A 22,249-nucleotide genomic window follows, 5' to 3' on the forward strand; every position below is an offset into this window, starting at 1 on the left:
GAGCTCTCGGTCCCTGGAAACTCCTGCCTCCTGGGATAATCAGAAATAGCCACCTGGGCTAATTTCCTAAGTGGCCATTCTCTTGTTTTGACCAGTAGGAGGGGCGTGATCTGTTTTCTCCGTACAGTTTGTATAGTTTGGCTTGCTGCCAGCATGGTTCTCTCAACCGAAAGAAAACCGAACACTATCGAAAGTGGGAGGAAAAAAGGGAATTTGTGGGAATATTATAGATTAATCCAGTTTGCTGGGATCTGGCCTGGCCCATTTTTAGTGGGGGCTGGTTTAGAGTTAGTTTGTGGTTACATAAACTTGCCAACAATCCGGAAGAGGAAACAATACCCTCTGGTGGTAACATTATATCCTGCACCGTGTACCCTAAATTTCAACCTTAGGCCAAGTTGCGCTGCCTGCACTTGTACCACAGTACATGTGAACATTTTTAGTCACAGGAATCTATACTTTTTTTTTAAGCTTATTATTATTATTATTATTTTAGTAATCTCTACACCCAATGTGGGGCTTGAACCCACAACCCTGAGATCAAGAGTTGCGTGGTCTTCTGACTGAGCCGGCCAGGCAATCCCAGAAATCTATCCTTAAAGAAATCAACCCCACCTTTCCCTTGAGTGATATATAGAGATACAAACGGTAAAATTTCCATTTCCCAAGTATGCTTTTATTGTTCTAAGTTACTGTGTTCAACATCATGCAGATCAAAATTCTTAAGTTTGTTATCATTCTATTAAGGAAAACAATTCCCATCATGCTACAAACTACAGAGCTAGAGTTGGTTTTTGACTATACCATTATTTATGATGTTACCATTATGCTTATTTCAGGTCCATTTCAGTTTTTCAGAATGTGTCTATTGTGTCATATAGATTTTTGTCTCTCAGAACATATTACTATGTTCTGCTATATGTGACAACATTCAGATATAGTCATAATCCTAGGTCCCAGTTTCTTGTTAATCTACGCACTTGAATTGTCGCAGTCAGGTCGATTGCACAGGGACATTATCACACCAGCTGCTCTGCTCTGCAATTAGCAGGCCTGGTATGGAATGTTCAGAGTAAGTTGGAGTTCCCGTGGACTCTGGACATTTGCCTTTCTGAGTCTCTGCCTTTGACTTTCCCTTTGGGAATCATGCCATAAAGGTCACTGTTTCCTGTTCCAAATACTCCTTTTAGTTTCTGTTTTGTGAGAACTCTGTATAAAGCTTTTTCCCTTGACCATTTGTCCTCCCAAGCCTGAGATTGCTTCTGAAGTGGAGAGAATTGAATAAACCCAGGATTCCTTTCTGGGAACTGGGCACTTGTCATCGAAGAGTGAAGTGTCTTTGGAGAAGCTTGTGGCACCAGGATTTGAGGTGAGAGAGGAGAAAGGGGGCTCAGCCCATTATTTAAAACCTGCATTTGCTTCTTGTCAAAATGCTCATTGGCCATCTGGTAGGTGACCAACTGTGCCAATTTGTTTGGGTTTGAGGGGTTGCCCAGGGCATGGGACTTTCAGTGTTAAAACTGGCAAAGTTCCAGGTAAACTGGACCGGTTGGTCATACCAGTATGGGTTTAGAACTGTATGAATCCTTTCTTTGCTCCTGTCTCTCTCTATAGTTAATTGTTCTTCCTTTTACCACAGATCTGCCAAGTGTTGTTTCTTATGCGTCCTAATAAAACCCATGATGTCTGAAAACAATTACATATTAAGGATTTACTACATTTCACATGTGTTAACCATGGAAAACCTTTCATTTGAGTTTAAAAATCACATAAAAAGGTGCCTGGGTGGCTCAGTTGGTTAAGGGTCCCACTCTTGATTTCACGTCAGGTCATGATCTCAAAGTTCATGAGTTTGACCCCGTGTCTGGCTCTGTGCTAACAGTGTGGAGTCTGTTTGGGATTCTTTCTCTTCCTCTCCCTCCCCAACTTGTACTTTCTCTTTCTCTCTCAAAAACGAACTTAAAAATTTTTTTCTAATAAAAAAATTAAAAAAAAAAAAAAAGAAATTACCTAAACATGAACTTGAGACAGGCATGCCTGCACCAGTCTACCATAATAATTTATCATCGTTTCTAGGCACAGAGTGAAGGTTGACTGTTATGTGCCATGTCGGATGCTGGGGGAATGGGGAGCTGAATGGATAAACAGATAAATGCCACAGAGTTACCAGTGTTGGGCAAGTGGTGTAGGAGGCTAAGGAACAAAGTGATTCCTGTGGGCTGGGACTTAATGCTGGGAGAGGCTTAAAACAGGAAGTGGGATGTGGAGAGGACTGGAGAGGAATCCAGAAGAAAAGGTAGACTCTAGATGAGAAGACTATTCCAGGCAGAAGAAAACAGCTGCCTGTAGACTCAGGAATGTGTGGGTGGGATCTGTATAGGCAAGTTGCCCTGAAGCTGAGTTTTCAAATGGGTGATCAGTTTGAGGAGGGGGTGTAGGACCATTCTAGCATTTCTGTACTGCTGCTTTTGCAATTACTCTAGACCCAGTGAGTACATCTTTACCAAACAGAGAGAGCCCTTCTTTCTCCTCCTGTCCCTCCGCCAGCTTTTGTAGGTTAGGCCTGGCATCTGTAAAGAATGACCTGACTTTCTCAGTAAATATTTGGGGTGCAAAGAACTGGAGCATTGTCAAAACTCTGTGTGACTACTCCACCCTTCCTCCTATTGAGTCCAGCGCAGAGTAGGGCGGACCACAGAGGGTGGCCAAGGAAACTATCCTTCACCCCCTTGTAAACAAGCTTTGGCACAGAGACTTGGAGCACCAGCCCCTGCGCCCCAGTTCTCAGCAAAAGCAGCGAACATTTGTAGGTGAAATGGGGCTGTTAAAGGACTACTGGTCTCCCTTACGCTGTAATGCTCATTAGTGGGTTTTCAGTGACCTTATCATAGACTGGACGTAGCAAATTATCACAGCTCAATTTTACCAAAATGACCTTTGCCTTACACAAATCCCATTGTTCTTTATTGAGAAGAAACTCTTTCAATCTGGGCAAAGACAACGTGAAGATGTGTTGGGGAACCAGATACAACCGTCATCATAAATGGTGATGACCAAGGAAGACAGAGGCAAAAGCAGAAAGTGCCTTCAGTGAGATTTGGGAGGAGGGACACCAGGGAGGTTCTTGTACCTCTTCCACAGCTTTCCAGCTAAAAATTCCTGCTCATGTAAAGAAGAGCTTTAATCTGTAAATTCTCCTGGGAAGATTATGCCTGTCTTTACTCTCACACTAAAGAGACTTCATCAATACTTTCCCTTTGGTGAGGAATAGGTAGGGACTTCAGTGCTTAAAAAGAAATGTCTGTAAATATGAAAAAATGCTGCCAAAAAGAAGGCTTAGCATCTTAAAATCAAATTCTTTGCATCTAAATTTTTTTTTGGGAAATTTGTTATAGCTTTTATCTGAAATGGGTTGCATCACAACAGCACTCAGCAAAACTCTTTTATTTTCCTTGCTTTGGATTTGTAGTTCTTTAATACTATATGGTCTTCATGGTTTACCATCTCCCTTTCGTTGTTCAGTTTCCTTCCTTTGCTCTCAAACTCTTTTGTAAACTATTTTAAACTGTCCCATGTCTGCTCCTGAATTTCCCCCTTGGTTCCCAGTGGTCGTGTTTGTTTATTAGCTCACAATGATTGCTTCCTTTCTCAGGTCTGGAGAAATGTGACTGTGCTAAGGTGCATGGATACAAGACATAAATATCATTGAATTGATGACTGCATCTATTAAAAATATTGGGATCATCTTTCTGCTTTCATTGTTTTATTTGAAAACATAGGTTGACAACTGATACTTCTGCACTGTAAAAAATGGGAGGGAAATTCCATTAGATGGTGTGGATTAATCAGACACACTTTTCTTTAAAAACAAAAACCCTACCTTGATCATTACTTCTTGTGCCTGTTGGTTCTTAATCATAGCTGCAGCTGAAACTCCTCTCCCCATTCTTTTAGTCTCTGGTATCTTCTTACCCACATCTCTTTGTAAATCATTATTATTATTTTTTTTTTTAATTTGCAATTGGTTCTGCCCTTGGTAGTGTCAGTTAAAACACTCTCATTGGAATTAAATGCCAAGGTATGGTGTTTGCAATTAGGTTAAATGTTTCCTTGGAATGGGTCCAGTTGTTTTTTATCTTTTTTGATAAGTAATGGCTTTCAAGGTCCTGGCTTGAAGATTCTTATTTTGAATTAGGAATCCTTATCTCTACGTAATTTGAACAATCCCAGACTATACAGGCATTGCGTAGGTCCACCAGACAGTTCTCCATTAGCACTGCTCAGTGTGAAAGTCTAGAGAAGAACTTAGGCAGTCATGGTGGACCAGGCAGCTTAACCAAGAACATCCAAAGTATCTACTAGGAGAATATTCTAACATTTATGTCAGTTTAAATACCGCTGGCAAGTCATAGTGTTCTCTAAAAGTTCAGTCAGTCCTGGTTCATGGCTCAAAGCACTTTGTGTGTATCAGCCCATTAGCCCTCTGCATTCCTCTGAGTCAGAGAGCTGACAAGTGGAAATAACCCCATTTCCAAATGTGGACTCCAATGCACAGAAAGCTTAAATAACTGCAACGGGATCACTAATTCAAGCAGGAAAACAGTACACACATGGGACCAAGAGCATATCACAATGTTCCATAGGGTTGGATGTAGTAACAACCTCTGCCGGTGTTCCTTTGAGGGGCAGAGACAGCATCTGTGGCAAGATAAAAGCACCTCTGCCTGGACTCCTCTTTATCCCTAACGCTTGGAAGAAAACCAGCTGACTTCAGACAACATCATTCATGTAGGGAAGTTTTGTTTCCTGGGCCATCCCCTCTCTGAGCCAATTTTCTTTCAGCCGTGGCCAAGAGTATGGACGCTAGGACTAGAAATGCCAGCGTTTGAACCTTGATCCTACTAGTATGACCCTGGGCAAGTTTCTTAACCTCTCTATGACTCAGTTTCATCATCTGTAAAATGGTGATTAGTAATAGTATGTACCTCAGACAGGGTGCTGTGGGGATCAAATATGCTAATTCATGTAAAGCACTTAGAACAGAACCTGGCACATAAGTACTCAATAAATATTAGTTGTTTCTCTTGTTATTTAATATGCTTCCTTTCCTTTTCTGGGAAGCCTTTTCATTCCAGGGCCTTCACATTCTCTTACTTCCTCTTCCCATCAAAATAGCAAAGGATCCAGTATCAGCTATTAACATTTTAGTGAGACCAGCTGGTTTGCTTATCAAGCATTGTCTCCAACTGTGGAGTGAAAAACTTGATTCCCTGTTTAAGGAAGTTGGGGTACCACAGATGTTTTGAGGTAGTAGGGGAAAGTGGGAGATGAGAACGAAAAATCTCAATTAGCCTCAAAGATATCTGAAGGAACCTGCTCAAGTATTTACCAGGCCCCTTTTCCGCTAAAGAGCAGGTCTACCTACTTGACCAGAACCCCTTCCTTCTTCTAAAATCCCTCTCCATCCCTATTCTGTTCCTTCCTATCTCAACACGAACAACTTTCCCTTTCCTCACCCTTAGTATTTTATCCTTCTTTCCTCTCACTTTAGACCAAGACCTCTAAATGCCAGGAATGCAGGGCCTGTTTTCACGAGTCTTCTGCTCCATCAGCCACTTCTGGCCTTGGTTCTCTTTGTCTCAACCCTGCTTTGCCATGATGGTACTATTGTGAGGACCAAAAGTGAGAAGAGTTAAGCTATGAAAGTAAAATTTGCATATACCAGTTATGCCTGATTGTCTACTGGCATAATAATATAGAGTTTGTATTATTAAATATATAAAACATTAACTTTATTTTTTATTTTTTTATTTACATTTATTTATTTTTGATAGAGACAGACAGAACACAAGTGGGGGAGGGGCAGAGAGAGAGGGAGACACAGAATCCGAAGCAGGCTCCAGGCTCTGAGCTGTCAGCACAGAGCCTGATGTGGGGCTCGAACCCATGAACTGCAAGACTATGACCTGAGCCGAAGTCGGAGCTTAACCAACTGAGCCACCCAGGTGCCCCTAAAACATTAACTTTATTAATCTCTATTCTGAAATAACAGAACTGTTCACATATGCTTGGCGTTCTTAATTAGTCGGTCTGTAGCCTTATCATTTGATCACAGCCTTGTCCACGGCATTTTTCCTGCCAGGCATGTGTAATTAAATACATGAAATTCAACTCCTAACCCTTTGCTACATGGGGGAGACTAAGGCTGAGGAATGGAGAGGAGAAGGGACCCCAGGGGAGGGTAGACGTGAGACAAAGAACTCCCAGAAGCCAGGGATAACTTTCCCCCCCCCCGGGCCTTTCCCTCAATGTCACCACCCAGAGGTAATATCTGAAAACCACAAGCCTTAAAAATTAATGAATCTCAGATTTAACCTCTAGTCATCCTTGAATGACAATCTACATTTCAGAGCCTTTTTCTTAACATAAATTGAAATTACAGTTCATATCACATGTTTAAATGACTTAAGCAACTTAACAAAAACCCTGGCCAGTTCTTCTTAGAGCACTAGGCAAATTCGAGGTGGTTAATTTCTTAGTCAAAGTTTTCTCACCTGCTTTTTATGTCTTTTGTTTAAAATAATATTATTTGTATTAGTATATGAAATACACAGGCACTTAAATTTTTTACTCACTATCTCACCAATGTCCTATTATTCATGTTTTAAAAGCTTCTGTGTATATTCACAGTAGCTCCAAATAATGGATTTTTTAAGTTTATTTATTTATTTTGAAAGAGACAGTGGGAGTGAGCAAGGGAGAGGGAGAGACAGAGAGAGGGAGAGAGAGAATCCCAAGCAGGCTCCACACTGTCAGTGCAGAGCCCAATGTAGGGCTCAAACCTACAAACTGGGAGATCATGGCTGGAGCTGAAACTAAGAGTCAGACACTTAGCCTACTGAGCCACCCAGGTGCCCCCCAAATAACAGATTTTCATTTCCTTGAAGCTGGTCTCTTGTTAACTGTTTCCCATGACACTGTCAGTCATAAACCCTTCAAATAAAATCAAGATCACACTTGTTGGCATAGACACCAAGCATTAGAAGGAATGCCTTCAGCGGGCCCAACTTTAAAAGTTGCCTCTGGTTATTCTAGCACAAGTGGGAAGTATGCCTGACCTCACTATAATCAGTTTAGGACATACAGTGTTGTTGTTGTTGTTTAAGATTTTATTTTTCAAGCACTCTCCATACCCATCATGGGGCCAGAACCCACAACCCTGAGATCAAGAGTCACATGCTCCACTGACTGAGTTAGCCAGGTGCCCCTAGGAAATATAGCTTTTATTTTTGGTCCAATAACGCAATGGTTTCCAAACTATGTTCCATAAAAACTTTAGATCAGTGAGGGATTTTTGAGCATCTTAGAAAAAAAGGGCATATCGCAGAATATGCTTTTGATTTGTGTCCCAGTTCATCTTTTCCAATCACCACCCCATGACCAGTTACTACTCTATGAGCAATTAAGTAGAAATCTTGCTTATGTTTGGACAAATAGGTTACGATTCACATTTTATAAGTCAGGTCATACTTTATATGTTTGCTATTTATCAAGTATGTATTATATGCCAGCATTGACTTGGATTATTCACATTAGTCTTAACAACTCTGTGACATAGGCCCCCTTATTATCCCCTTCAACAGATGAAGAAGCAGATACTTAGGAGATGAGGAAACTTGCTGAAAGTCTCAGAGAAAAAGAAATCAGGTCAAGCCTGAAACCCTAGAATTTAGCTCCCAAGTCCATGCTCTTTAAACACCCTGCTCTGTTACCTCCTTAATAGAGGCAATTGCTGCAGAATAATCTACAAATCAAGCTTTCCCTTTGTATGGTATGTTTGGCCCTCCTCTCCAACATACCCCCCCTTGATGAACGTATGAATTATAAGCTTGGCATTTGTGTGAATCATCTACCAAGGGGCACCCTTGTGTAAGAGAGTCCCAGAGCTGTTTTCCATGCAGTTAGTTTTAGTTGAGAGTCTATCTATGTTCCCAAGTTCCACAGGCCAGGAGAATGGCAAAGACTCTGTTATCCGATGACCTTTCTTATGGCACAACCTCCTCCCAAAGGTCAGCATTGCTCAGGGAGGGGAACTACAGGCCTTCCATGCCCCCAGCTCCTTCAGTTCCTGGGCATGCTGTTTTTGGAGACTGCCCCCTCATGGCTGCTTATAGGTCTGCAGGGGCCTTCATGAGGAGGCTATTTCTCCATTTCTTGGAGGCATCAACGGATTACTGTTCTCTTATTATTCCATTTTGTCAGTGTCTGAGTTGCCATGGAGGGATACAGGTTTTGCTGTGGGTGACCTGACCAAATCCTTCAATAGCAACAAATGGTTCCCTGGAACTCACCACTGCCACACTGAAGCTTGCAAGCAAGGCCACACTGACTGCATTCCCAAATCTCCTCCACCCCTCATTCCCCCACAAGTCTATCCATTATGAGGACTGCTCAGTGGCCCAAGAAACCCATAACCCAGTCTATGTCAAATAGATAGAGCCGTTGCCTTTCAGGATTGCTACTCCATGGACAGGGTGTATCAAAGGGTGTAACTGCCCATTTATCTCTCAATCTTTTCCAATAGACTAGAAGCTCCTTAAGGGCAGTTACAGTTAATCACACATTGTTATAAGTAATGTGATGGCCTTTCTGAGCACTAAGGGGGCACCTGCAAATGGCCTTGATCTTTCCATTTTCTCTTTGGGTCAGGCATATTCCATCTCATTGTGACCTCTGACCAACCTCATTAGGCTCTTCAGGGTCTGGGCTAAAGTTCAATTTATAAAAGACAAGTGGAAAATGCCACACCCTTTGATAATGAAACCAGCCCACTTCAGAAGCAAAAGTAATACTGAGAGAAAACATGTTTTGCAGCTTGGGTCAGCTTTCTTCCTTTCTTTTTTTCAAATGAATTACTTGAAGCTTTGAAGCACTGGAAAACAGGAATGTCTGAGTTATCAAGGCCCTTATCCAGTCAATTCAAAATATTTATCCTGAATTACAAATTCACTTTCTAGGCTTCAGTGGGTGCACTGCAGTGTTTACAGTTAAAGGTGTCTCAGAACAATTATTTTGTCATGCACCTTAACTCTGAACATGTTGATGAAGCAAACTACCTTGTAGTTCTTTCTAAATGTTCTAGACCCAGGAGGACATTCATATTTCCAATGGATCTTAACTTGGAACACCCCTGCTGCTCCATCACACCCTCTACAGGCTTCCTAGAATAACCATGGCCTAGACCTGCTTCACTTCCCTGAAGGCAACATTTTGCCCTCCATCCTACTGCTTCAAAAATGTATTAAATTAAAGGTCTTCACATTCTTGATTCACAATTCAGTCAATTCTTTTGCTCCACAAAACACCCTGATATTTGTAACAAACACCCTGAGTGTCTTGGCCCTTTGTTGGCCTGACCCAATAATGACTCAAATACCCCAAAAATCCTCTTGGTTAGAAGAGTGAATATAATTAGAACCTGATAGATTCTAGACACTCTGCTAGATATTTTCATTTATACTATTTCATTTAACTCTCAAAATAATATTATAAGGCAGGTAGAGCAGTAGTTGGTACATAGTGGGCACTCATAAAACACTTGGTGAATGAGTGAAGAAATTACAATTCCTATCTTACGGTCTAGAAAACCACAGATGAAACAGATCATATCATTTTCTTGAGACCACTTGGCCAAGCAGGTCTGCCTCTTCCCTGGCCATGCCCTCTGTAGCACGTGACTTCGGGCCTGTAAGCATTAAATACACTCTCTGAGAAGGCTTATGCTGCGTCACCACTTGACGCCCTAAGGATTTTCTAAATCATTGTAATCAACACTTACTAAGCCCCCTCAAGTACTCAAAATCCTTTAATCCTCAAATGTGAAAACAAAAAGTAAGGCTTTATCTTTATGTCTGTGTTAGATAAAAGTTTCTCTTGAACCTCATTGGTCTTGGATATCAATTATCCAAAGAAGTGTAGAGAAATTCTCAGGAAAATTCACAGGGCAAAATTAATTTTAATGGCTTTAATTTACACAAGAGCCATGAAGTAACACTAGCTTCTTGACACAGTCTTTGCCACATCGCCCTTTGTCTGCCCTGATGAGCTCCAACTCCTTTCCATACTTTGGGTTCCCTCTCTCTCCCTTCTGCTCCCCAGAGTGCTCCTCTGCATCCTGAGACTTCCACGGCTCCCTCCCACCTCTCAGCTTATTCCTATCTGTGAGCCATTATTTATGATCCATCCTGTACCCTAAAGACTTCTGTGTCTCCTAGGACTTTGTGTATGTGGTGTGTGTGTAGGGTGGGGGGGGTGTTTCCCCATGACTTATTAAAAGTAAGCCCATTCTTATTTCACATACAGTCTGCCTCCTCTTCCAATAGTGGACAATTGCTTTAGTGGACATTTGTGGCACTGGCTATATAGTCCTTAGTATTATCTTCCCAATTGGATTGGACATTTTTTGCCCCGTCTTTTTTTTTTTTTTAATTTAAATCCAAGTTAGTTAAGATAAAGTCTAATAATGATTTCAGGAATAGAATTTAGTGATTCATCACTTACATATAACACCCAGTGCTCATCGCAAGTGTCCTCCTTAACGCCCCTTGCCCATTTAGTCCACCCTCCACCCGACCACTCCAGCAGGCCTCAGTTTGTTCTCTGTATTTAAGAGTCTCTTATGGTTTGTCTCCCTCTTTGTTTTTGTATTATGTTTGCTTCCCTTCCCTTATGTTCATCTGTTTTGTATTTTAAATTCCACAAATGAGTGAAATCATATGATATTTGTATTTCTCTGACTGACTTACTTAGCGTAATACTTTCTAATTCTATCTATGTTGTTGCAAATGGCAAGATTTCATTCTGTCCCATCTAAGATACTCCTAAACCTGTCTTAATTGTTCCTGGGTGTAAGAAGTAGGTGGTGAAAGTTCTACTAAGTACTCTTGATAAGCCACTCTCATTCCCTTCTGGGCACCAAATAGAAGAGGAGCTTCTGAATTTCTACAAAAAAAGAATAATCATCCTGGTAATAGCAATGTATACAGTTCTCTTTGTATCCTTAAACTGGACTTTGGGCCATGTTCCTCAAATTCATCAAGCTCAAAGATGAACTCCCCATTTCTCCAGACCTGTTCCTTCTCATGTCTTCTTCACTAAATTGATGATACTACCTTCCCCACATCACCACCTAATTTAATCATTTAACTCTTCTCCATCCCCCTACCCACACTTCCCTCTCATCTAAATTCAATTAGTCAGCCCCTGTTATTTATCTACTAAATATATTTGAAGTTGTCTACTCCTTTTCATTCCCCACTCTTCCTATCTTGGTTCAGACCCACATTACTACTTCCCGGGACTGTTGCAATATTTCTTTACCTGGTTTCCTTCCTCCTGTCTCTCCCAACTCCCCTCCAACCCATTTGCTACATGATTGTGTTGCTCTCTTGCTTAAAAAGCACTCGGTGACCTCTTATAAAACCAAGTCAAATTTTATTGACTTCTAGCTTAATTGAATCTAATCAGAAAAGCTTTATAAAATCTCTAAGATCTCTTAAGATTTTCTTTGTAGCTAAATACATGACCCATATTAGTAGATGCTTCATCAAAATAGAAAAGAATATATGGTGCTTGTTTCTATCTCACAAAGAGAAAGGTCTATATTCACCTTTTGTAGTTCCATATCCTAACATGTTTCTACTAAATTGAGCTTGATTAAATTTTTCCATAGAATGTTATTTTGTGTTTATTTGATATTTGGAATTTAAAAATCTACTTACCAATGGCTATATTAAAATGGTGTTTTGTCAGTTTCCTTATGTTTCTAGTTTTGGGGGGTTTGTTTTTGTTTTTATAATTGGAAGATATAATTAGTGTACTCATTTTTGCAGTTAGGAAAACATTTTTGTTGAAAAAACTTTTACCATTTTTTTTTTTAAGTCTTGGAAATAAAAATGTCTTCCATGATATGACTTTCCTTTAACCCTCCAGACTTTTCTTCTGCTATTCCCTACTTTTCTCTTTACATTCTACTAATACAGCCTGCTTCTGGTACTTCAGCACCTTCAAATACACTTGTAATTTTGCTCTTCCTGACATTCCTGTGTAACTATGACTTGACCTTTATGTCTGAGCTCAGCTGTTATATCTTGAACCTCTTTGTAAACCCATAGCACCTGTGCTTACCTGTCTTCTCCCTTTCTATCTTATGTTACCTGTGTACATGTCTGTGTTTCTCACTAGACTGTAAGTCCCTGAGAACATGGGCCAGATCGTCATTTGTTTTGCTCCTACACAAGGCCTGAAACATAATAGGTTGCTTAATTTTCTTGTACTGTACCCAGCCAAACTGATCTCCCAATGGTCATCACACTTGGGAGCCTTGTCCCATTCCGCTCCATCTTCCTGATGTCCAACATGATTGATCAACCTGGGTTTCCGTCATCCCTTCACTTCCCCCTGGCTCTTTACCTCTTCACCAGGAGGTAGCTTCTCTTCCAGGTTCTTTTGCCACATCTTCCAAGAGTAACCACCTCAGGATTTGTGCTGTCTTGCCTCAGAAGTGGTTTCTTGCCATTCAGCATCACCCCCTAGAGACTGAGTGGGAGAGAAATGGGTCCATCAGACATGAGGCCATTCAATACTTTTTGTTCTGAATCTATGCTCTTGAAGCTACTTTTGGATCGTAGTTCGACTAACCACATTGAAAAGTAGTTGATCCGTAAACCCGAACATCTATGATCACTCAGGAGTTATATTTTTCATTATAACTGCATTAATTTGCATTCCGTTTTAATTAATTCACTTCTTGAAGAATTCACTTGTATAACCATTACTGTTTTACTCAAATTCCTTAAGTTGCAAGAAATAAAACTCAATCAAACTAGCTTGTGTAATGGAGCAGGGGTAGGATCCTTTCGATGCAGCAATAAGGGAGACAGAGATCATGGGAATTTATGAACAGAGCACAGGATAAAGCTGACTGAACCTTTTGGGAATTGAACCTGGAAAACTGTCAGGAACTGGGCTGCTAGGGACTGACACTCGCTCCCCTCCCTCTCTCATGGGCCACATGTACTCTTCTTTCCCACTACCCTTTTCTTTCCCTGTACTCTGCATACCTTTCCTTTTCCTCACAGCATCTACATATCCTTACCGCCTTATAAATCTGGCTTACACAATTTATCATGGCCTCTTTGGCTTTTCTCTGTGTTAATTTCATTCTCTCTCTCTCCTTAATTTTTCACAAAGAGAGTTGATGCCAGGTTATCTTTTCAAGCTGTGGATAAATGTATCTGTAATCAGTCAACCTTCCTCCATCTCTACGGCTACTATTGGTCAAATGACTACCATTTCTCATCTGAATTACTATGATGATTTTACTACCACTGTCTTCCTCCCCTCCCAATCCATTTTCCATACACTTCAGAGAATTCCCATTGCTTACATGATAAAGTACAGATATTTTAACATTCTTTTTTTTTTTTTTTTAACGTTTATTTATTTTTGAGACAGAGAGAGACAGAGCATGAACGGGGGAGGGTCAGAGAGAGGGAGACACAGAATCTGAAACAGGCTCCAGGCTCTGAGCTGTCAGCACAGAGCCCAACGCAGGGCTCGAACTCAAGGACCGCGAGATCACGACCTGAGCCGAAGTCGGCCGCTTAACTGACTGAGCCACCCAGGCGCCCCTTAACATTCTTATAATACACTTCATGTTGTAGCCTCATGACCTGGTCCCTAGGTACCTCACCAGCCTCATTTCTTACTTCTCAATCTTGTACTCTACCTCCCATCATACTGAAATTATTTAAGTTGCTTAAAATATGCTATGTTTTCTCTCACCTCTGGTTATATGCTGTTCCTTCATTAGCAAAGCTCTTCCTCTTCTAGAACTGGACTTCTCTTACTTAGTCTTCAGCTCTCAGCTTAAACATCACTTCTTCCAGGAAGTCTTCCTTGATCAGGTTACTTGACTATGCTGTTATATGCTCCCATAGCACTGCACTTTCCCTATCTTAGCAAAATAACTTATGTTTGCCTATTTAATTGTCAGTCTTATTAGGTAGAGTGTAAGCTTGAGGGTAGCAAGGAAGGTGTCTGTTTTGCTCACCATTATATCCCTGGCACATAACAGTCACTTCATAAATATTTGATAAAGGGCACCTGGGTGGCTCAGTCACTTAAGCATCTGACTTCCACTCAGGTCATGATCTTATGGTTCACGAGTTCATGTCCTACATCAGGTGAGCACAAGCCCCACTTTGGGTGAACATGAGCCCCACTTCTCTGTCTCCCTCTCTCTGCCCCTCGTGGGATTCTCTCTCTCCCTCTTTCTCTGCCTCTTGCTCACTTGTGCCCTCTGTCTCTCAAAAAAAAAAAAAAAAAAAGATGACAAATGAGTGTGGCCCAACCTTAGGTCACTGATACTATTAGATATTGGGAGCAGGGGCAGTTCATGACTTTGTTGGATGTACCTTTGTTCTAATTGATATATCTTAAGGAGATCTGTCAGAAGAGAAGCTTCCCTTCGTAGGGGCTGTAATCCTGATAGACAACATGATTGAAATGTTTAACACAGTTACTTAAAATCTGATTTGTCTCTGTGACCTTGAAGATCAAATGACTACTAGGTTGTTGGAATCTTGTGACGCTCACCTTAAAGCAACCTAATGACTGCCCTCTACACTCCCATTGTAACAAAACTAAAATACTAACTCCCTGCATGAACTGCAAGAGCTCTACGGGACACATGAGGAGGCTTCTGTGTGACACGCTCAGCTCATCGAACCCACTGCTTCACTCACTATGCTCCAGCCTCCTCAGGGCCTCATATAATTCCAGGTGTTAGGAAACAGGCCCTTTGTACTTGCTGTTCATTCTGCTTGGAACTATCTTCCCTAGATCACTGCACGGTGAGGTCCCCCTTTTTATCCTTTAGCTCTTACCTAAAATATCACCCTCCTCAGAGAGGCCTTCACTGGCCACTCTATGTAAAATGGCCCCCACTCCTTCATAATATTTATCATAAACTAAAATTATCTGGCATGTTTGCTCATTAATTATCTTCCATCCCCATTTAGAAGGTGAGCTCTAAAAGGGCAGGGAACTTACTTGGTTCATCCTCTGCTGTATTGTAAGAATCTGGAACAGTACTTACTATCACTGCTCAATAAATCACTGAATGGGAGCACCTGGGTGGCTCAGTCGGTTAAGTGTCTGCCTTCGATTTGGGTCATGATCTCACCATTCGTGGGTCCAAGTCCCACATTGGGCTTTCCGCTGTGCGCGTGAAGCCCGCTTCGGGTCCTCTGTCCCCTTCTCTCTCTGCCCCTCCCCCACTTGCACATGCGCTGTCTCTTGCACTCTCTTTCAAAAATAAATAAATAAATAAATAAATAAGTTGATTAATTAAAACTTAAAAAAAAATCACTGAATGAATGAACAGGAAGGCCTGGGCCCAGAGTTGACACAAGATTTTTTTTTTAATTTTTTTAAATTTTTTAACGTTTATTTATTTTTGGGACAGAGAGAGACAGAGCATGAATGGGGGAGGGGCAGAGAGAGAGGGAGACACAGAATCGGAAACAGGCTCCAGGCTCTGAGCCGTCAGCCCAGAGCCCGACGCGGGGCTCGAACTCACGGACCGCGAGATCGTGACCTGAGCTGAAGTCAGACCCTTAACCGACGGTGCCACCCAGGCGCCCCTAGATTATTATTATTATTTTTTAATCTAACCCTCTTCAGTTTTCCACTACTGTATTATTTCCTGAAAGAAATGCGAGAAGGAGACAGTCTAGCCAAATGTTTGCCAACTGTCCCTGACAGAGGCCTGTGCACTATCTGCTCTTCCCTGCAGACTAGTCCAGGATTCCTCATCTCTCCCTGATCCCTTCTGACCTTGACCCTTTGTCTTGTACGGACAGCCCAGGGCAGTGTCAGACCTCAGCAGTCTCTTTTTCCCTACTGCCTGGGGCCATTGTGAGTACTACCCAGGTCCCTGGGGTGCATGCATACCCAACAGAAACCGTGTGAATATCAAGTATTACTTGGAATAAGAAAGAGGATTAGTTAGAGCTTTATAATCCCTGGACTTCTCCCCATTTCACCGTACTTGAGGCACCGACAGGGCCAGGCTCTCCAGTAGGACTGTGGCTGTAAAGTTGACTGACCAATGTCTTAGGATGCAAGCAAGCCAAAAAGACATAATTTTGCAAAAGATTTAAATATGCCTCTGTCAGAATGGTCACTTGTCAAATGTTTATGTTCCACAATTCCACCATTTCACCTCTAAATCCAGCATTACACCCACAGCAGGACTGGTGTCTAAAGACTCAGGGAAGAACCACCGATGCAGCTAAAACTGAATGATCTAAATTCACTCAGAAATTGTAAGGCCTTTGTTGAGGAACCACACAGTAGTCCCGCCAGAGCCCAAGAAATACCTTTGGAGCGCTGTGCACAGCACATTGGCCCAGCAGGAGCATTGTGTACAAGTCGATCTTGGAAATGGATTGCCTGGTCATCCAGCAAATGAAGCATTATGCATTTGTCTGGTTGAGAAGAGATAAAAAAGCATGGATCAGACAGAGTGAAATGTGGCCAACGTTTGGCAGGGGCTTTCCAATGAAAATAAAAGTTCCTAACAAAGAGTGGAGCTTGCATTTTCAGATCTCCTAGGAGGGAGAAATTGGTGTCTGTAATTAGAAATTTTATATCAGGTGTTAGATTCACAAAATGGGCAGGCCAGTCTCTGGAAGCCTGATTGCTGAGGACAGAGAGTCACTGTGCTCACTGCTGGCTTGGGGCGGCCTGAAGGGAATAACTTGCCGGTTGGTTGGAGGACCAGACCTGGCCGAAGCCCAGCATGTCAAAGAGCAACAAGTTATCCAAGAAGAGGCAAGGGCCAAGCACCAGAGAATCTGAAAAGACAAAGAAGCCACTGTTCTGCCCTGATGAGTGCCAAGATACCTCCTTTAACCTCATTGCTTTTATCCAAACAGCAGGAAACTCATCCTTATGTCTTTAATGGGAAAATCTTCTGGTTGGGGTCAAAATCAGATAACACGAGGATGGATGTATTTGAAAGTAAATGGAAAAATGGGAAAGAATGATGATGTCATTATACTAAGGGAATATAAATGGTCTGGGAATTTGGTGGTTTTGAGGTGGGTTCAATTCTTCATTTCCTGGCACTTCAATATTTATCTCTGCTTTTGCAGGGGATACAGTGACTCATTTGCACACAGGGTCATACAGTACTTTTTGGATTGTGATAAACATTCAGAGAGACAAGATTAAGGTGATCTGAGGCCAATTTTGCCAATTGAACTATAGTGTTTAGCTCTCACAAGGTGTTTTTCTAAATTAAATCAAATCAGTAAACATTTATCAGGCATCTGCGTATCGTGTGAGAGGCTAACACACGAAAATGAACAGGATTTGAAATGCAAGGAAATGAAAAACAAACCAGCAGCATGGAGATTATAGTTAATCTTTTCTGAATTGTGTCCACAGTTAGAGACAGGAAGGGAACTAACTTTCTAGCAGCCAAAAAGGAAACTTTTCTGGGAAATCTCCCTCAATCTAGCCAAAATAAATATTTAGATCTCAGAGAAAACAAAAGTTAAAATGAATGTAAAACTGATCTTCACATTAAGATGCGAGGAAAGTCAACCAACTTCAATAAAAATGCTGAACCTTTACTATGTGGTAGGTAGTGGTTATATGAAATTAAAAAGACATGGCCAACATTCATGAGGACAAATTTAAACATGTGTTATTCCATGCAAAACAAAGTTCTTTTGTCCTCAAACTTTTATTTATTTATTTATTTTGGTTGTTGTTTAAGGATGTTAAATGTAGAAGAATTTTTTTTAAATATTGTATTTGAAGTTCATGAATTTGGCACAATCTATTATGGATGCCTTGTGTGTCAACCGAAGCAATGTGGGTAAAGGTATAATTAGGTGGATTTGTATTTGGTTAATTGACCATACCCCAGCTGCATTGATTTGTTGAATGATGGCTGCTGCATCCCAGAAGATTCTTAAAGGCACTAAAGCTATTGGGGCTAACTGAAACATCACATATCTTTGCTTTGGATTGGAACTGTATTGACTTTATTCGGCAAACACTAGCAGAGAAAAATAGAAAAGAACATTTACAGTGTATGCAATTCATTCCTTCTTCCAACTACCTTAAATTCTATCCTCAAATCAGGTTTTATCACCAGAAGATTATATGCCTGCACAACAGTAAATTAGCCTCTCACAAAATCATCCTCACTGGACCCAGAGCACTCTAGGAGGCAAGGCTTCCAGAAAAAAAAGGGGCATGAAAACTTCCTGATATGTTGGAACTTTTGGAAAAATAAATGAAGAATTATTGTAAGAGATTAAGAGAAGAAAGAGAATAGAAACTACTATAAAAACTAACAGTTGTATAGCAAGGGATTATGATATTAATATCCTACTTTGTTCTTCCCCGAGCAACAATTATATAAATTATAATATTGTAAGCATCGTTGAGCAATTTAACATGGTTTAATGGTAGTTTGCCTGAAAAACATCAGAGTTTTTAAAATAGACTTCTATTTTAGAATAGTTTTAGACTAACAGAAAAAATTATGAAGACAGTAGAGAGATTCCCATATACTCTACACCAGTTTCCTCTATTATTGACATATTAATATGGTTCATTTGTCAAAATTAATTAACCAATTCTAATACATTATTATTAACTAAAGCCCATGATTTCTTCAGATTTCCTTAGTTTTTACCTCATATTCTTTTTCTGTTCCAGAATCCATCCAGGATACCATGTTACATTTGGTTGTCATGACTCCTAGGGCTCCTTCTCTTGATTGCGCCAGTTTCTCATACTTTCCTTGGTTTTGATGACCTTGACATTTTGGAGAAGTCAGCTGCTTTGTAGAATGTTCCTCAGTTGGGATTTGTCTGATGAGATTATGAGTTTGGAGGAAGATCAGAACAGTAAAGTGCTATTCTCATCACATTATATCAAGGACACTTCTGATTGACTTACTTCTGTTGATATTAATTTTGATCACATGGCTGAGGTAGTATTTGTTAGATTTCTCCACTGTAAGGTTTCTCCCCCTACCATTTCCATACATACTGCACCCTTTGGAAGGAAGTTACCATGAGCAGCATACATTTAGGGGAGCAGGGAGTTTATGCACCAACTCCTTCTGTGTTGAGCACCTACATAAATTATGTAGAATTCTACATGAGAGATTTGTCTATTCTCCCCAATTTATTGATTTATCCAATCACTTATTTACAACAGCATGTACTCATGGATACTTATTTTGTATTTTAGGTTATGATTCAGCACTGTGTTATTTATTTTGTTATTCAGATTGTTCTACCTTTCATCATTAGGAATTCTTTCATTGGCCCTGATGACCCTTTGACATATCCCACCATTGTAGATTTTTTTCTTTTTTTTTTTTAACGTTTTTATTTATTTTTGAGACAGAGAGAGACAGAGCATGAACGGGGGAGGGTCAGAGAGAGAGGGAAACACAGACTCGTAAGCAGGCTCCAGGCTCTGAGCCATCAGCCCAGAGCCTGACGCGGGGCTCGAACTCACGGACCGCGAGATCGCGACCTGGCTGAAGTCGGACGCTTAACCGACTGCGCCACCCAGGCGCCCCTTAGATTTTTTTCTTTTAACATTTCTTACTTGCTGGAGCTACAAGATGCCCCAGGTTCATCTTGTATATTTCTTGTCCCAGTGCTCAAATCAGCCATTTCTCCAAGGAAATGAAGAATGGTATTAGAAACCAAGAACCAAGATCAAGACCCTAAGTGTGCTTGTTGCTATGAGGAGACAGGGATTGTTGCTTCTAGGCCCTCTCAAGAAGATGGATCAAGGAAATATATGTGTATGTACTAATCAGGATATATATACACACACACACATATAAATATTTCTCTTTGTAACCATCTGTATCTCCATTAAGTAAACATGAGTTCATACTGATGTGTCCAACTCTAATCCACTACCACATGGATTATTCTAGCCTTTGTTATGCCCAGAATTCGTGATCCCCAAAGACCACCAGGGAGCCGAGTCCGATGCAAAAGTAAAAGAGCCTTTATTCGAGCTAGCTCGAGCTCAGTCCCCTACCTGCACCGATGCAGCGGTGAGATACCAGGGAGAGAGAGTGAGTTTCAAAAGCACAAAGGTTTTATAGGGGTCTAGGGGCAGCCGATTGGCTGGGGAAGGGGCGTGGCCTCGGCCGATTGGCTGGGGAAGGGTCAGAGTCCTGTTACGCAGGTCGCTGGGCGTGTTTTGATCAGGAAGTTTGAATGGATGAGCGGGAGGTTACTCAAGGGGAGGAGGCTGGTCTAGGTGAAGGACACAGAACAAGATGGAGTCGGCCGGTGTAGGCCTGCCCTTTCAGCCTTCTCACCTTGCTTGTTTATAATATCTTACCCCAATAGGGAGAAATCTGGCTCCCACACCTGCCATCTATTTATTTAACTGTTCAATTCCAGCATACATGTATAGTAGTTTCAGAATTGTTAACCTATACTCCATTGGGAAAAAACTTTATTACCTAGACTACAGTATTTATATATCATTTATTTTGCCTTTCGTCTTACAGATGAAAGTTACTTAGATCAGCACCTTTTATACTCACCCCTTTCAGTGAGGTTGATTCATACATTTATAATATAGTAACTTGATTTTGTCACATTCCCTAGGGTATTCTGACCTCCTAAATAATTTTTTAATTTGCATACATTAAGGTTCACTCTTTGTGCTGTAAAGGTCTATGGGTTTTTACAAAAGCATAGTGTCATGTATCCACCACTGCAACATTGTATAGAATAGTTTCACCACCTAAAAAATCCTGTGTTTCACCTTTTCAACCCTTCCTACTTCCTGAGCCTCTGGCAACCACGATCTGTTTCCCATCTCAATGTGTTAAGCCTCTTTTAGAATGTAATATAAACGGAATCATGCAGAATGTAGCCTTTTCAGACTGACTTCTTTCACTTAACAATATGTGTTTAATATTTTTTCATGTCATTGCATGGCTTGATAGCTATTTTTTTAACGTTTATTTATTTATTTTGAGAGAGAGAGAGAGAGAGAGAGAGAGAGTGGAGGGGGAGCAGAGAGAGTGGGAGAGAGAGAATCTCAAGCAGGCTCCACACTGTCAGCACAGAGCCCAACTCGGGGCTTGAACCCATGAACCATAAGATCAAGATCAAGCCAAAGTTGGACGTTTAACCAACTAAGCCACCCAGGTGCCCCAGATAACTCATTCTTTTTTATTGATGAATAGTAACATATTACATGGACATACTAATGTTTGTTTATTCTATTACTCTTCCAACATATTGAAAGATATATTGGCTGCTTCCATTTAGGAATTGCTTTAATAAATTGCAAACTTAAAATAAATCAGCAAAAATTACATGACTTCCAAAAAGTTACTGCAATACTAGGATGCATTAAGTAATACTAACTGCATTAGTAACAGTTATAATGTTAGTTGCTGTACAACATAGTGTAGTGGTGAAAAACACAGTTTTGGAATTCAGATTGTCACCTCCCAAGATGTGTGAGCTGGGCTAGATTGCCTAAACTTCCTGGGCCTCAGTGTCCTTGTCTGTAAACAGGGAGAATAATTGTACTTATAGAGCATTCAGCAGTACTTGGCTCGATAAATATTAGCTATCATTATAACATATAATATTTCCACATATCATGTAACAAGCACTTTATATATATTATTTTATGTCTTCCGAGAACCTTTCAAAGGAGTATGATTATCCCCATTTGTAGACGGAGAATCTGAAACACAGAGGCCATAAGTCAATGGAATCAAGACTTAAACTGCAGTCTACAATATTGCAAAGGCTCCGATCTTTTAATTTGACTGCAGTGATTCTCGAGAGCACAAGAAAAGTCCCCTTTTATTTAGCTGTAGACAAACTGTACCTTCACGCTGAGTTGCTGTATATTATGAAGGACCAACTAGAATGTGTGGAAGAGATGATAGAGTAATGAAACATCTAGAAACCCTTTTAAATGAGGTGCTACTGAAGGAACTAGGGATGATTGGTATGGAAAGTAAAAAGCTGGGAAGAAATTACAGTAAAATGGAAACAATATGTGTTTCTTAATGGAAGGTTAAAAGGTGATTTTATTTTTTCTTTATATTTCCTAGATTTTTAAAGATGAACATACTTTTCTTTTGGTTTGC

The 22,249-nt window shown here is 40.7% G+C and overlaps 1 protein-coding gene across 4 annotated transcripts in view; it reads left to right on the top strand.

Moving 5' to 3' along the window:
* Positions 1 to 1,223: 1,223 nt before the first annotated feature.
* MED4 (mediator complex subunit 4) overlaps positions 1,224 to 22,249 on the top strand; it is a 49,266-nt gene continuing 28,240 nt past the window's right edge. For all 4 annotated transcript variants that reach the window (XM_045476155.1, XM_045476145.1, XM_045476164.1 and 1 more), the window contains exon 1: positions 1,224 to 1,369. The gene's annotated coding sequence lies outside the window, so the exon portion shown is untranslated. The remainder of the gene's footprint in view (positions 1,370 to 22,249) is intronic.

Source organism: Leopardus geoffroyi, chromosome A1 (assembly GCF_018350155.1).
Source record: "Leopardus geoffroyi isolate Oge1 chromosome A1, O.geoffroyi_Oge1_pat1.0, whole genome shotgun sequence".
In the NCBI taxonomy this organism is placed as follows: Eukaryota; Metazoa; Chordata; class Mammalia; order Carnivora; family Felidae; genus Leopardus; species Leopardus geoffroyi.